General features: G+C 43.5%; 1 long non-coding RNA gene across 1 annotated transcript; it reads right to left on the bottom strand.

Moving 5' to 3' along the window:
• Window positions 1-3,617: 3,617 nt before the first annotated feature.
• On the bottom strand, window positions 3,618-6,808 carry LOC119300775. Its single transcript, XR_005146728.1, has 2 exons — window positions 6,349-6,808; window positions 3,618-3,874 (listed from the first exon to the last, which is right to left on the bottom strand). It is a non-coding gene; the product is annotated as an uncharacterized LOC119300775 (long non-coding RNA).
• Window positions 6,809-14,314: the final 7,506 nt, after the last annotated feature.

Here is a 14,314-nt window from a genome sequence, read left to right on the forward strand (position 1 = left end):
GACCGGATGATCCGGATGGTGGTCCGGATGATCCGTGCATCGTCCGGATGATCCGGGACCTCGTCCGGATGATCCGGCTCCGCCGGGGAGCTTCTTCACGCTTCGGCCATCAAGGCTATGGGATTACCCGGATGATCTAGAGGGGGACCCGGATGATCCGGACGGCGGTCCGGATGTCCGGCCTGACTCCTACAGCTGCTCCATCTTCTTCTCCTTACTTCCGTCTTCTCTTCTATGCCTCCCTCGCGAACAGTGTAGTCATTCCTTGGCGCTGGCACTCCTCCTCGACATCCGTGAAGCTCCGAAAATACCTATGCATGCACACGGGAGGAGTGTCAAGTAGTATACCATCCTCGAGAGGGTCAAGTGAACACATGTAAAGGAGATGATTCACCTTTGTGTATGTGAAGTGGATGTCGCACGTGTCACTTGCCAAATGGACTCTTGACATGGTGATGTCCGTAGGATGCTCCGCATCATCCCCTCCCCCTTGGGAAAGATCCGACCTCGGATCGAAATCCAAATCACCATGGGAAAGGGATGGCGTCGTCGTGTAGGAGTGGACGCTCACCAAGTACTTGTCATTTTGAAGCTCGAAATGGGCACTCTCCAATGTCGCACTGTCTAGTGATTCCTTCAAAAGGAGCAAGAACAACAAACACTTGGAAAAACAAATGTGGTTAGCGTTAGTGCAAAACCAAGCATTCAAGAGGTAAGTCACCCAACAAGTGTCATCATCAAGCATAGCATATGGTGTGACAAAGGATTGTGACATGACATGTAAGCACAAAAATTGAGCATAATGAAGGTCATCATGGAAACAAGCATGTAAATGTGAGGTAGTGATGCAAATGTGTGTGAGAAGAGAATAAGCATGTACCTCATGGTCATAGCAATCATGCATAAAGCACTCGACAAATGGTCTATGGTAGGCATAGCAAACATTCACAACACCAAATAAAATGAAGTGTCTAAACAAATGGGACAAGTGCAAGACAATCCAAGCATAATGTGCATAGGGTGTAGTGAAGATAGTATGGCACTCAACAAAATAGAAAGAGCAATTGTTCATCATGTGTGAGGCAATCAAGTCAATCATGTGACAAGCAATGGGACATGTCATATGTGAAGAAGTGACATTGTTGCAACCAAACATATGATAGGAGCAAGTAATCCAAGAATTGGATGCAACACACAAGGCATATATATCATGATGCATGGAACGGTGAAAATGACAAGTCGAAGCAAGATATCTAACATGTGTGCAATCAAGTGGTCCAAAATGAACTATAAGCCTCATGGTGCAAGCAACACAAGTTGATGATCCATAATATCCATGCTCATGAAAGATGTCACCTTGAAGGCGTGTCCTTGTGCATCCTTCACAATGCCGAAGTACAAGCAAGTGCGATGTAGAATCGTCATGGTAGAACGTGGTTCGCTCTCAAGAGCTCGAATAGTCAACTCACGTGATGCGAAAGTCGGCACAAAGTCCAAGTATCCTACACATGCACACAACAAAACAAAGAACGTATGCGCATGGTAGATAAACACATCATCCATCATGATTATTCTCTTCTCTTGCACATAACCATTAGAAATACAAGTGCATGAATAATATGATGCAACAATGGCAATATTCAGGTCACTAAGTATATGGTGCAAAGAGGTAAGACAAGCATGCTTCGCAAGAAATATGTCAAAATCTCCACATATATGTGATAATGCTATGGGGGCAAACTCATTATCAAGACTAAAGGCATAGTTGCAGTCAATACATGGAAAATCATCTAGCATGAGAGAGGCAACATATGGAGATATATGACAAGAAGCAATAACAATCATGTGCAAAACATGTAGATGGTTGTCATCAACCGCATGAAATGAGCAAGTATGAATCATTAGTGATGCAACAAGGAAAGCAATCATAGTAATCAAGTCGTGCAAGCTAGTAGTGCGAAGATGCAACATACTAGAGGAAATCATGGCAATCATGTCATGTGAGCAAATAATAGGCACAGGCAATGCACATGACATATCGCAAGCACGAATACAAAGCAAGATCATAGTATCTTCATAGGCATGGGGCACAAAGCAAACATGGCAATAACAAGCAATATCTCCACCAAGCTTGCAAATACGCATACAAGTATGAGAATCAATCATCATGTGTAATGCAAAGCATGGGTCACAAATGCATTGCAAAGGCATAGGAATGAGCATATCATGCAAAGTGAACATGGCAAGATGGGCATATAATATGTAATGGATTATAACCCATAACCATGTGAGGGACATGTAGAATAAATGCGTGAAGTCTTTGCGCGAAAAGAGTGGTGGGAAAGACAATCCATGGGATCCCAAGTCATCATTGCTCTCTAGAGCTCGTTTTGTCAACTCATGGGATTGTGAGGTTGGCAAGTATTCGTGGGTACCTACACAAAAGAGACACAAGCCAAAGAAATTGTGTGTGTGGTAAATGTACACATCATCCATCATGATGTGTATGTGCACGTGACAATTAGTACAAGATAAGAATCGCTCAAAGAAATTGAATGCATGGTATAAGAACATGTCATCCATCATGAAAGAATAGTTATTGTGTATAACACGATGGGGACACAAATTGAGAATGCAATTATATGGCACATCAATAGCATTATGATTCATGGGGAGTATATTGTGCACACAAGTATTGGGATCATGCAATGAATGGGATGAATCAAAATCTCCTAAAATGTGTGAGGAAATTATGGGGGTCTCCTCATGAGCAATATCGAAAACATCATATGAAGAAAATGGACAACATCCAAAACAATGCATATCCGAAGCTAGGTGGTCATGGCTTGGCATATGACATAAAGGATGCAAAGGGAGCATATCAATATCATCACAAGAAAAACAAATGTCAATAACCATGGGCTTGTCATCTATGCCATATGTTCAAATTGGGTTTATTTTAATAGCATATGCATAGTCACTATGAAGAGATTGCAAATATGACATATGATTGATCTCACGCATAGCATATGACAAGTCAAGCAGATTGGCAAACATGATGTGACCTAAAGAATTGTCACAAGAAATCCTATGCAACATGGCATCACAACTAATAGACTCCACATGGCAATCATCATACTCATCAGGGAGGGACTAGCATAGAATCTAGATCTATGGTGAAAGAATAGAAAAAATGAACCTGGGCCATTGGATGGAAGATGGCTGGTACAGATTTAGGTGGAGGGTTCTTAGTGTACATTTCTTGAAAAACCCCAGTACTAGTTACATATAGAACATAACTTCTACAATAACCCCCTCGAATCTCTCATATATCAATCAAGTTGTCCTTCATAAATAGGATGATTTTTCATACCTGTACAGGTCTCCCTCTCCTCTTAGGTTTACACCAAACTGCACATATATATGCACTGTACGAGATTTCATGTATATTTATTTCATTAGTAGCTTCTGCTACATCATGAACCATGCAAGAAATCCGTACATTTGAACATGTTAGTCACTAAAAGTATTTGAACATCATCACAAATATCAGGGTACATGAGAACATTAATCCATCCACTTGAAATCATAACTAAACATACATTTCAAATTGCACGATCCCAGACCGAACACAACAGAGGAGACACACATACATAGCTTATCAAGTGTAACATAGCATGAGAGGATCATTTTTGGTACATCTCATGCAAGACTAATTATGAATGACCAAAATAGTCGTCGTCCAACAAGCATTGCCACTAGAAATTGCATCAAGTTTTGCTACTTGATGGTACACAACAGAAAAGCTATAGCCTCTGCCTCCATTACTAGTGCTTATTGCTCATCGATCTTCTTGTGCTGGGAGAGATCAGACCTAATAACAAATAAGATTCAGTTAGCACAGGACCTTACAAGTGTCAACCATTCATACTTAATATAATTACTCATGATCTTATTGAATGAATGTGCATCAACAATGCCATCAGACTGTGTACTGCACATACCACATGGAAAGAAAAATAGAGATGAATCCAATTCATCCCAAAACAACACCAAAAGTATGCTTGTATGCTGGAACAGGCAGAACCGCCTGCTATTTTGTGGATCATTCCAATTTACTAATAATGAAACATATTATAAAACATTATTTATCTTGTACAAAAGAACACTCTGGATTGGCAACCACCGGCGGACTTAGGCAATACAAATATTTACCTATAAAGTTTTGATAAACTTAAGCTAGCATGCAAATGCAGAGGCATATTAGACATCAATCCTATAAGGCTTGGGATTTTCAAATAGACCGTCGTATGTTCAAATAAGAAAATAGCATACGGTATGATCAAATAGTATCCCTTGAAGCCACTGGACAGTTTTATCACTCAAAAGCAGTCATGACTTCGAGAAGAACAATACTAGCTATAACCAGTTAACCACATAGATAGTCTAATATTAGACACACAACAATGGCAATTGTTCACATGTGAAGCAGAACAAAATATGTATATTGCATAGACATTTCGACAGTGAACAGAACATCTTTCCCTACACTTCTTTTACCGAAAAGAGCTCAATAATTTATGTTAGGATACTCCACTGGGAAAATATTTCTTGCAAAAATATTTGAAACACACAGGGCTTTCATGTTTTCTTGATCAGGTGCCTTCATAAATTTTAACGTAGGTGAAAGCTTAAACAACCATTCATATACCTCAGATGAACAGATTGTAAGTTTTAAGGAGTACTTAAAAGCAGAGATAGGAAAGGACAAAAAAATGGCAATGAACAAAAAGGTTTTATATGATTACTGTGCTGCAGATTCATATTATCATTATAATTCAATAGTCATATAAGAAAATGATGGCATGCATTATATTAGTATGGAATAACAAGAAAACCACAACGACGCAGGAACTAAGAATGAACAAGATGGCCGAGGAAGAGTAGTCGTGAACCACTTCACGCTGAAACCAATTAAGGTGCACCAGACTTTGACAATTCAATTGCTCTAGTAGCAAAATTCTTATCAAATTTTATATTTCACCAGTTCATCGGTGTGGTTGTAGTGACTCTAGCACTGTCACTGATTTTATTTGATTTTGGCTTCAGGCTCGGTCATAACCGGGCTCCAATCAGCATGTGTTCATGTAGTGCTCAAATAATATATCATAGTGATGTGAGGAACAATAGTTCTTTTCTTGTGGTCTATAGAACAAATATTTTACTACTACTAATGAACAAAATGAAAGCAAACAACACTTGGCTGCCCATTCCAATGCGCCAAATATAATGTGCACCCAGAAAGAGTAGAAAGCAAAATAGAAGCTAACTTTTGCACATTGGAAATCATGAAATCACTAAGTTAGGTCATCCTGTAAGCAACCGTTGACACTTAGGTCACGTTTTCATTGACAAAAAGATTTTTCGACAAACAAGTGCGACTACCTTTTTTTTTCTAGAAGAAGACATTCAATTTTGTTTTGACTATATAAAGCTTGAACAGAATGCACCGATCGTATTAACAAAAGAATATGCATCGTAAGCTAGCGCAGAAATGTGTTGTACACAAAATTCAGTTACAGAGAATCTCTCCTGAAACATAGCAAACTGAGAAGTCATCTCCAATTGCAAGCTTGCAAAGTAAAGGTTGCAAATTAGAAGATACAGTCTTATTTTACAGGCAGAGGGTCATAATGAATGCAAACTGAAAACAAGAATGATATACTTCAACCTCTCGGTTAAATATATACACTATTCTCTAACTATTTTGGTCAGGTGAATTCGATATTTAAAAATCTAAAACAACACACGAACATACTGCTAGTTATATTCAAATTTCTCATCCTCTCACAAAAATCTACTATGTCCATCTGTTTTTGCTCCAACTCTCTCTGCACTCCTTTGAAAATAAAAGCAGTAGGCTTGACCATTTCATCAAATATATTTAAAACCACGGGTGTGGCGCTTTGGAGCACAACCTCCACTGAACCACTTTTCCAAGAAATACGAAATGCATATTTAAAAGTATAACCAAAATCTGATAAAAAAATCAAACAGTACGTATACACTACATATGTGTAAATTTTTCATTAGATGGATATGCTTCTTCTTGAACACAGCACAGTACAAAATACTTATGAGATACATCGACCAATGTTGACAATCTTCAGGCCCATGTGTTTTTGGATAGCATACCACACTAAGGCATATCACTAAGCACCATGCTTTGTTTAATCATCAAAGAAAAGCAGTGAAAGCCATCCAAGTCGTCACAGGAGAGGGAGCTACCATTAGAGAGAAATCTATAGGAGGTAGAGGGAGAAGGGTAGTGGGAGAAACAGATCTGACCATGCTGCTGATCCTGCGAGGTGAAGGGAGAGAGGAGATCGAGCACCACCGGCTTTACCTCCGGTGAGCTATTGCTAGATCTAGCAGCACCGGGGAGGAGGAGACTGGTAGCATCACCGCACACTAGACCACTACCAGCTTGCCTCCGGATCTAGGAATATGCAGCTGAGCGGGCGGGCCGACCGCGGTTACCAGGGAGGAGGGGACCGTGGCGGCGGCGGCCTGGTCGCTGACGACGATGCGCAACGCGATGTTGGGTGCCATGGTGATGGAGCCAAGTGACCTGGATGCCGGAGTAGGAGGGGACGAAGCAGGGAGCAGGTGACGTGGGAGTAGTAGCCGTCGTGCACCAGGGAAGCACCGGATCTGCCTGGGCAGCCACCGCCGGTGACGAGAGATTGGGGAACGGGGAAGCGAGCGACAGAGAGAGTCGGTTTGAGGGAGAGAGGGGCCTGAAGCAAATTACTTGGAGCAAAGGGACATATTTGCACAGAGTTGTGTCATTATGAGTACAGATCCATCCTCACGAAGCTGTAGCGTACATCCTTGATCCAACAGCCCAGGATCTTTTTCTATTCTTTCACGGTAAGCCTAGATTCTATACTAGTCCTCCCCTACTCATCATAAATGGGTAAATCATCGCATGAGGAAGTCGCACTAGTATGAAGCATGGTAATAGGTTGATCAACATCATGCAAGAAATCAATGTCGAGAATGTCCACTAGTGGGACTAGAGCATCACCGTCACCTATGTTACCATTTTCATTCCACTCAAGTAGTGTAGGTGAGGTGGGAAAGACCAAATGGTGGTCAATATCATCATCTTGATGGAACCATGTGGGGGTGCATCATATTCCACCATGTCCATCATCTTGTCCAAAGGAAGGACGCAGTCATCGCGAATCGGCGCGTCGTCATCTATGGGACCTAGCACCAAATGAGAAGACACAATAGAGGTAGAGGTTAAGTAGTTAGAAATCGAAGTGGCCTCACATGTCGTATCAATTACCTTACTCTCTCTATGTGGTGGTTCACTCACTCCCTCAAAATAGGTGCACTCAATCTCACGTATGGTGTAGTCACTCATCTCACTCAAGTGGTGGAGGTTGTGGTTCTCCTCACATGGGAATTGTGGAAACACATCATATATGGGACTAGTGGTGAAGTCACTCTCACTCTCAATATGGTGGAAAAAGTCACTCAAGTCATCATACGTCGCCATGGTCGAAGGGAAAATCCCATGCTCAACCTTCTCGTCGTCGTCGCTGTGGATGAAGGCCGAAGATGGCACATCATCACTCTCGCCTCCAAAGATGGAAGCATCATCCTTGCTTGTCACCATGTCATTCGCCTCCAAAGCATGTTCCTTGATTGGCTCCGTAGTCGTAATCGTCGCTACACCGTCTTGAAAAAGAGTCGAAGTAGACTCGGCAACATCAATGCCACAAAGAGGGATGGCGGTGAAGTCAAACTTGGGAGCATCCTCTTGGAGCTCGTCGGGCTTGGACATCGTGGTGGTACTAGCCTCATGCTCGTTCTCATGGAGCTTGGTCATCGCGAAATGAGCTTGGGATGGATAGGCTTTGGCCTTCATGAGTTCTTGTTCCGCCTTGAGAGCACCAATGTTGTTGTCGTCGAGGGACTTGTAGTTCTCGAGGAAGATCGTCTTGGAGATGTCGTTGTGCAATCCCATCATGAAGTGGAACTTCATCGAAATGGGGTCATCCACGCCGGCTTGTCGCAAGGCTTTCTTCATCTCCTTGAAGTACTCGTCGATGGACTTGGATCCTTGGATGGTGTTCTCCAATTGGAGTTTTAGTTGTTTCGTGTAGGTTGGAGGCACGAACTCTCGCCGCAAATCTCTCTTCATCTTGGGCCAAATCATGTCGTAGGTCTCCGAAGGTGTGTAAAGCCACCATGTGGATGCGTAGTCATGGAAGTTCCTTGTGGCGCACTTCACTTGATCTTCGGGAGGAACTTGATGTAGCCTGAGGTAGTCGTCCATCGAACGCTCCCACTCGAGATACTCCTCGGGTTCTAGAGTCCCATAGAAAGGAATCTCATGGTGGGTGTCGAGGCCGTAGTAGCTCGTGGAAGTCATGGACTTGAGCTTGGGGAGCTTCTCTTGAGCGTAGTCTTAAGGTGCTTGTTGGTGTAGATGCCGTATATCCGAAGGCGAAGATGCCTTGAAGTCGCTTGGCGAAGATGCCAAGGAATATGGTGAAGTCGTTGAGCGGTTGTTGGTGTTGAGCTCTTGACCTTCACGTTCGTGGTGGTGATGGTGTCAATGCCGATGTGACCTTGCTGGAGATGGTAGCTTGGAAGCATGTGTACTTGAGCGTCTTCTCGAAGATGAGGAAGATCGCTTGTAGGACTTGATGAGGGCTTTGATCTCCTCCATTTGAGCTTGCATCTTGGCATCGGTAGAGTTATTCGTGGCATCAAACTCGTCGTTGTTGTTGTAGACCGAAGGTGAAATGCCTTGCCTATCCATCACAAGACTCGAGTAGAGGTGAGTAGGAAATGAGATAAATAATACCAAGTTACCTTTTCACGAAGTTGAGGATGTATCCCGTTTCACTCAATGTGAGATGAAAGAATAGTGGAATTGGTACCGGACATGTTCACTCACACCTACAAACTAAAGCTTATGGAGTAGCTCGGTGAGGATAGTGGCACAAAAATTTAATGCAAAATGTTAGCAAGAGTCAATAATGTTGAAAGAGATTCACAAAATCGCAAGTGAAACAAGTAGACCAATAGCAATGAAAGGCACACGGAAACGCACACATGGATAGATAAATGGGATCGTGCAACCAAGGAATGAGCTCAAAATGTGGAATCCACGGGAAATGCTCGCGTTGCACAACTCAAAAGAGACGCTAGCACGATTGCTCAATAGGCGGATACAACACTTGTGCACTACCTATAAGATGCAAAGATATATCAACTTTCTATTCCAAGTATGCTATGTATGTATGGTTCCCAGTGTTTCTCAAGATGATCCAAGATGATCAGATATGACAATCCTATATGCAATGGGGTATGATGCTATGGCACTTTCTTACAAGCTTCTTTTCTCTTTCTCTTTTGCTTAAAAGCTTATTCTTTTTTTATATGGCCATAATGCGAAATGCACAAACCAAGATAGCAATTGGGTATATATGGGAACAATCTTGTGACACAAGGGATGATATGATGATACCAATATGATATGGTATGTATGCAATGGAATGGTGGATCACTAATGTGCACAAGTAACGTTGCCGACAATACTCAAATGGCTAGTCTCGATAGGCAAGTAACGCAAAATGGGCTAGGGGTGATCAATGCAATGGCAAGGGAATATACAATGGAGGGATACCACGATACCAAGATGATATGGAGGTTACCGTCCTTGGCGATGATGAGTGGCAGTGATCTTGATGGAGATACAAAGATGATGGAGACTCATCCCTAAGTAGCCAAAACACCTTAGGAAATGGAAAAACCGTGAACTCAAAATCTCAAATGGCAAATGTCAAATGGTGGTAGTGGGATGTGGTGGTGGTGGTGTTGCGGAAGCTCAAAGGGATTGTGGAATGCAATGATGGGTTTTGCGAGCAAGCAATGTGGAAATGGAGGGTAAGGGGTTATGTGAGTCGGAGTTGAAGGTCACCGTCCCTAAGTAGCCGAAACACCTTAGCAGACACAACTCACAACTCAAACAAAATTGGGTTAAGTTGGGGTGGCGGAAGTGTATGGTGGTCAAGGTTATGCGGAAGTGGTGGTGGTGGTTGATGAAGAAGCAACCGTCCCTAAGTAGCCGAAACACCTTAGGAGACTCAAGTCACAACTCAAACAACCATTAATGCTATATGGGTCACAATTGGTTAGGTTGCGGAAGTCGGTGGTGGTAATGTCGATGATATGGTGGAAGACCTAGGAAAAGATGCCAAAGTTCTAAAATTTTATGGATTCAAATGGTGATGGTAGTATTTTTGTGGTAAGGGGGATGTTAAGAGCTTCAAAACAAGCTAAAGAACGTCAAAAACGGAGTTCGGATGAATTAGTTATGGCCGAAACAAGAATTCAGCCCTGTCAGTTTTGGTGTTACCCAGACATCCGGGAGTAGGTCCGGATGATCCGGATTCGTCAATCGGATTTCTGTGGTCTGGGGCGTCTGGACATCCGGGAGAGGGTCTAGCTGATCCGGATGATCCGGGAGTACTTCCGGATGATCCGGGCAGGTCAAACTGCTCGGAATTTCCTCTCAGGGACGAATTTTTGCGCGGAAATTGGATGATTTTCGGGGCAAAATTGAGGAGATTTCGTGGATGGAAGGCGGGAAAACTAGGGGAGATGCTAGATCCACTTGCAACAAAGCGAATCCACAGATCAAAATCAACAAAACATCATCAAAACTCACAAATCACAAAAAAAATTGGGGGCTATTTTTGTGGGTATTTTCGGATTAGGACGAAAAACAACAAAATGACGCTAGAAAACAAAGGGGAGGCTCCGAAACCGTGAGCAATGTGGCTCATGATACCAAGATGATGTAGGGTAGAACCCTATACAGCCGATCTTTCACGAAAGGAGCGGATCCCGTGAAGAACACGAAGAACACGGGGAAGAACAGAGAGAAAACACTCAAGAACAACTCCAATCACACATCCACTACACAATCAAACACACACGATTCACAAGGTACATGAACAACAAAGGGAAAGATACAAGGTAAGGTTCATCACCATGAGGAGGTCTCGAATAAACGAGGGGATCTTCCCGTGAGGGGTCTTGAATCCAAGGTGGATCTTCTTGGAAGAGGGGCCGCCGTCTCTCTCGTTGAGTAGATACATAATGGATGAGCAAAGCTCTATCTCTAAATGAGCTACTACTTTGCTAACCCTAAAAATGGGGAGGAGGAGGTCTATTTTATAGTGTAGGCCACGAAGGGGTAAGTGCGCAGGGGGGGGGGCGAATGGGTACATGGGCCTCCGCCCGGAGACATGCACGTAGGCAAGGCCGGATGATCCGGATGGGGGTCCGTGTTGGGTAACGTAGCATAAATTCAAAATTTTCCTACGTGTCACCAAGATCAATCTATGGAGTCATCTAGCAACGAGGGAGGATTGGATCTACATACCCTTGTAGATCGCGCGCGGAAGCGTTCAAGAGAACGGGGTTGATGGAGTCGTACTCGTCGTGATCCAAATCACCGATGATCCTAGCGCCGAACGGACGGCACCTCCGCGTTCAACACACGTACGGAGCAGCAATGTCTCCTCCTTCTTGATCCAGCAAGGGGGGAGGACAGGTTGATGGAGATCCAACAACACGACGGCATGGTGGTGGAAGTAGCGGGATTCCAACAGGGCTTCGCTAAGCGCTACGGGAGGAGGGAGATGTGTCACGGGAGGGAGAGGGAGGCGCCAGGCCTTTTTTATTGGTTGCTCCTCCTTTTCCCCACTATATATAGGGCCAAGGGAGAGGGGGGAGGCGCAGCCCTTGACCCTTCCTCCAAGGAAGGGTGCGGCCAAGGGGGGGAGGAGTCCATCCTCCCCAAGGCACCTCGGAGGTGCCTTCCCCTTTTAGGACTCTCCCCTTTTTCTCTTCTCTTGGCGCATGGGCCTCTTGGGGCTGCTGCCCTTGGCCCATATAGGCCAAGGTGCACCCCCTACAGCCCATGTGGCCCCCCGGGGCAGGTGGCCCCACCCGGTGGACCCCCGGGACCCTTCCGGTGGTCCCGGTACAATACCGATGACCCCGAAACTTGTCCCGATGGCCGAAATAGCACTTCCTATATATAATTCTTTACCGCCGGACCATTCCGGAACTCCTCGTGACGTCCGGGATCTCATCCGGGACTCCGAACAACATTCGGGTTACCGCATACTAATATCTCTATAACCCTAGCGTCACCGAACCTTAAGTGTGTAGACCCTATGGGTTCGGGAGACATGCAGACATGACCGAGACGTTCTCCGGTCAATAACCAACAACGGGATCTGGATATCCATGTTGGCTCCCACATGTTCCACGATGATCTCATCGGATGAACCACGATGTCAAGGACTTAATCAATCCCGTATACAATTCCCTTTGTCTAGCGGTACGATACTTGCCCGAGATTCGATCGTCGGTATCCCAATACCTTGTTCAATCTCGTTACCGGCAAGTCTCTTTTACTCGTTCCGTAACACATCATCTCGTGATCAACTCCTTGATCACATTGTGCACATTATGATGATGTCCTACTGAGTGGGCCCAGAGATACCTCTCCGTTTACACGGAGTGACAAATCCCAGTCTCGATTCGTGCCAACCCAACAGACACTTTCGGAGATACCTGTAATGTACCTTTATAGCCACCCAGTTACGTTGAGACGTTTGGCACACCCAAAGCACTCCTACGGTATCCGGGAGTTGCACAATCTCATGGTCTAAGGAAATGATACTTGACATTAGAAAAGCTTTAGCATACGAACTACACGATCTTGTGCTATGCTTAGGATTGGGTCTTGTCCATCACATCATTCTCCTAATGATGTGATCCCGTTATCAATGACATCCAATGTCCATGGTCAGGAAACCGTAACCATCTATTGATCAACGAGCCAGTCAACTAGAGGCTTACTAGGGACATGGTGTTGTCTATGTATCCACACATGTATCTGAGTTTCCTATCAATACAATTATAGCATGGATAATAAACGATTATCATGTACAAGGAAATATAATAATAATCAATTTATTATTGCCTCTAGGGCATATTTCCAACAGTCTCCCACTTGCACTAGAGTCAATAATCTAGTTCACATCGATATGTGATTAACACTCAAGGTCACATCCCCATGTGACTAACACCCAAAGAGTTTACTAGAGTCAATAATCTAGTTCACATTTACCATGTGATTAACACTCGATGAGTTCTGGGTTTGATCATGTTATGCTTGTGAGAGAGGTTATAGTCAACGGGTCTGAACCTTTCAGATCCGTGTGTGTTTTACAAATCTCTATGTCATCTCCTAGATGCAGCTACCACGTTCTATTTGGAGCTATTACAAATAACTGTTCTACTTGGAGCTATTCTAAATTGTTGCTCCATTATACGTATCCAGTATCTCTACTCAGAACTATCCGGATAGGTGTTAAGCTTGCATCGACGTAACCCTTTACGACGAACTCTTTTACCACCTCCATAATCGAGAAAATTCCTTAGTCCACTAGTTACTAAGGATAACTTTGACCGATGTCCTGTGATCCATTCTTGGATCACTCTTGTACCCCTTGACTGACTCATGGCAAGGCACACTTCAGGTGCGGTACATAGCATAGCATACTGTAGAGCCTACGTTTTAAGCATAAGGGACGACCTTCGTCCTTTCTCTCTATTCTGCCGTGGTCGAGCTTTAAGTCTTAACTTCATACCTTACAACTCAGGCAAGAACTCCTTCTTTGACTGATCCATCTTGAACACCTTCAAGATCATGTCAAGGTATGTGCTCATTTGAAAGTACCATTAAGCGTTTTGATCTATCCTTATAGATCTTGATGCTCAATGTTCAAGTGGCTTAATCCAGGCTTTCCATTGAAAAACACTTTCCAAATAACCCTATATGCTTTCCAGAAATTCTACGTCATTTCTGATCCACAATATGTCAACAACATATACTCATCAGAAATTCTATAGTGCTCCCACTCACTTCTTTGGAAATACAAGTTTCTCATAAACTTTGTATACACCAAAATCTTTGATCATCTCATCAAAGCATACATTCCAACTCCGAGATGCTTACTCCAGTCCTTAGAAGGATTGCTGGAGCTTTGCATACTCATTAGCATCTTTCAGGATTGACAAAACCTTCCGGTTGTATCACATACAACCTTTCCTCAAGAAAATCGTTGAGGAAACAATGTTTTGACATCCTTTCTGCAAGATTTCATAAATAATGCAGTAATCGCTAATATAATTCCAACAGACT

The sequence above is a fragment of the Triticum dicoccoides genome, chromosome 5A (genome assembly GCF_002162155.2).
Source record: "Triticum dicoccoides isolate Atlit2015 ecotype Zavitan chromosome 5A, WEW_v2.0, whole genome shotgun sequence".
In the NCBI taxonomy this organism is placed as follows: Eukaryota; Viridiplantae; Streptophyta; class Magnoliopsida; order Poales; family Poaceae; genus Triticum; species Triticum dicoccoides.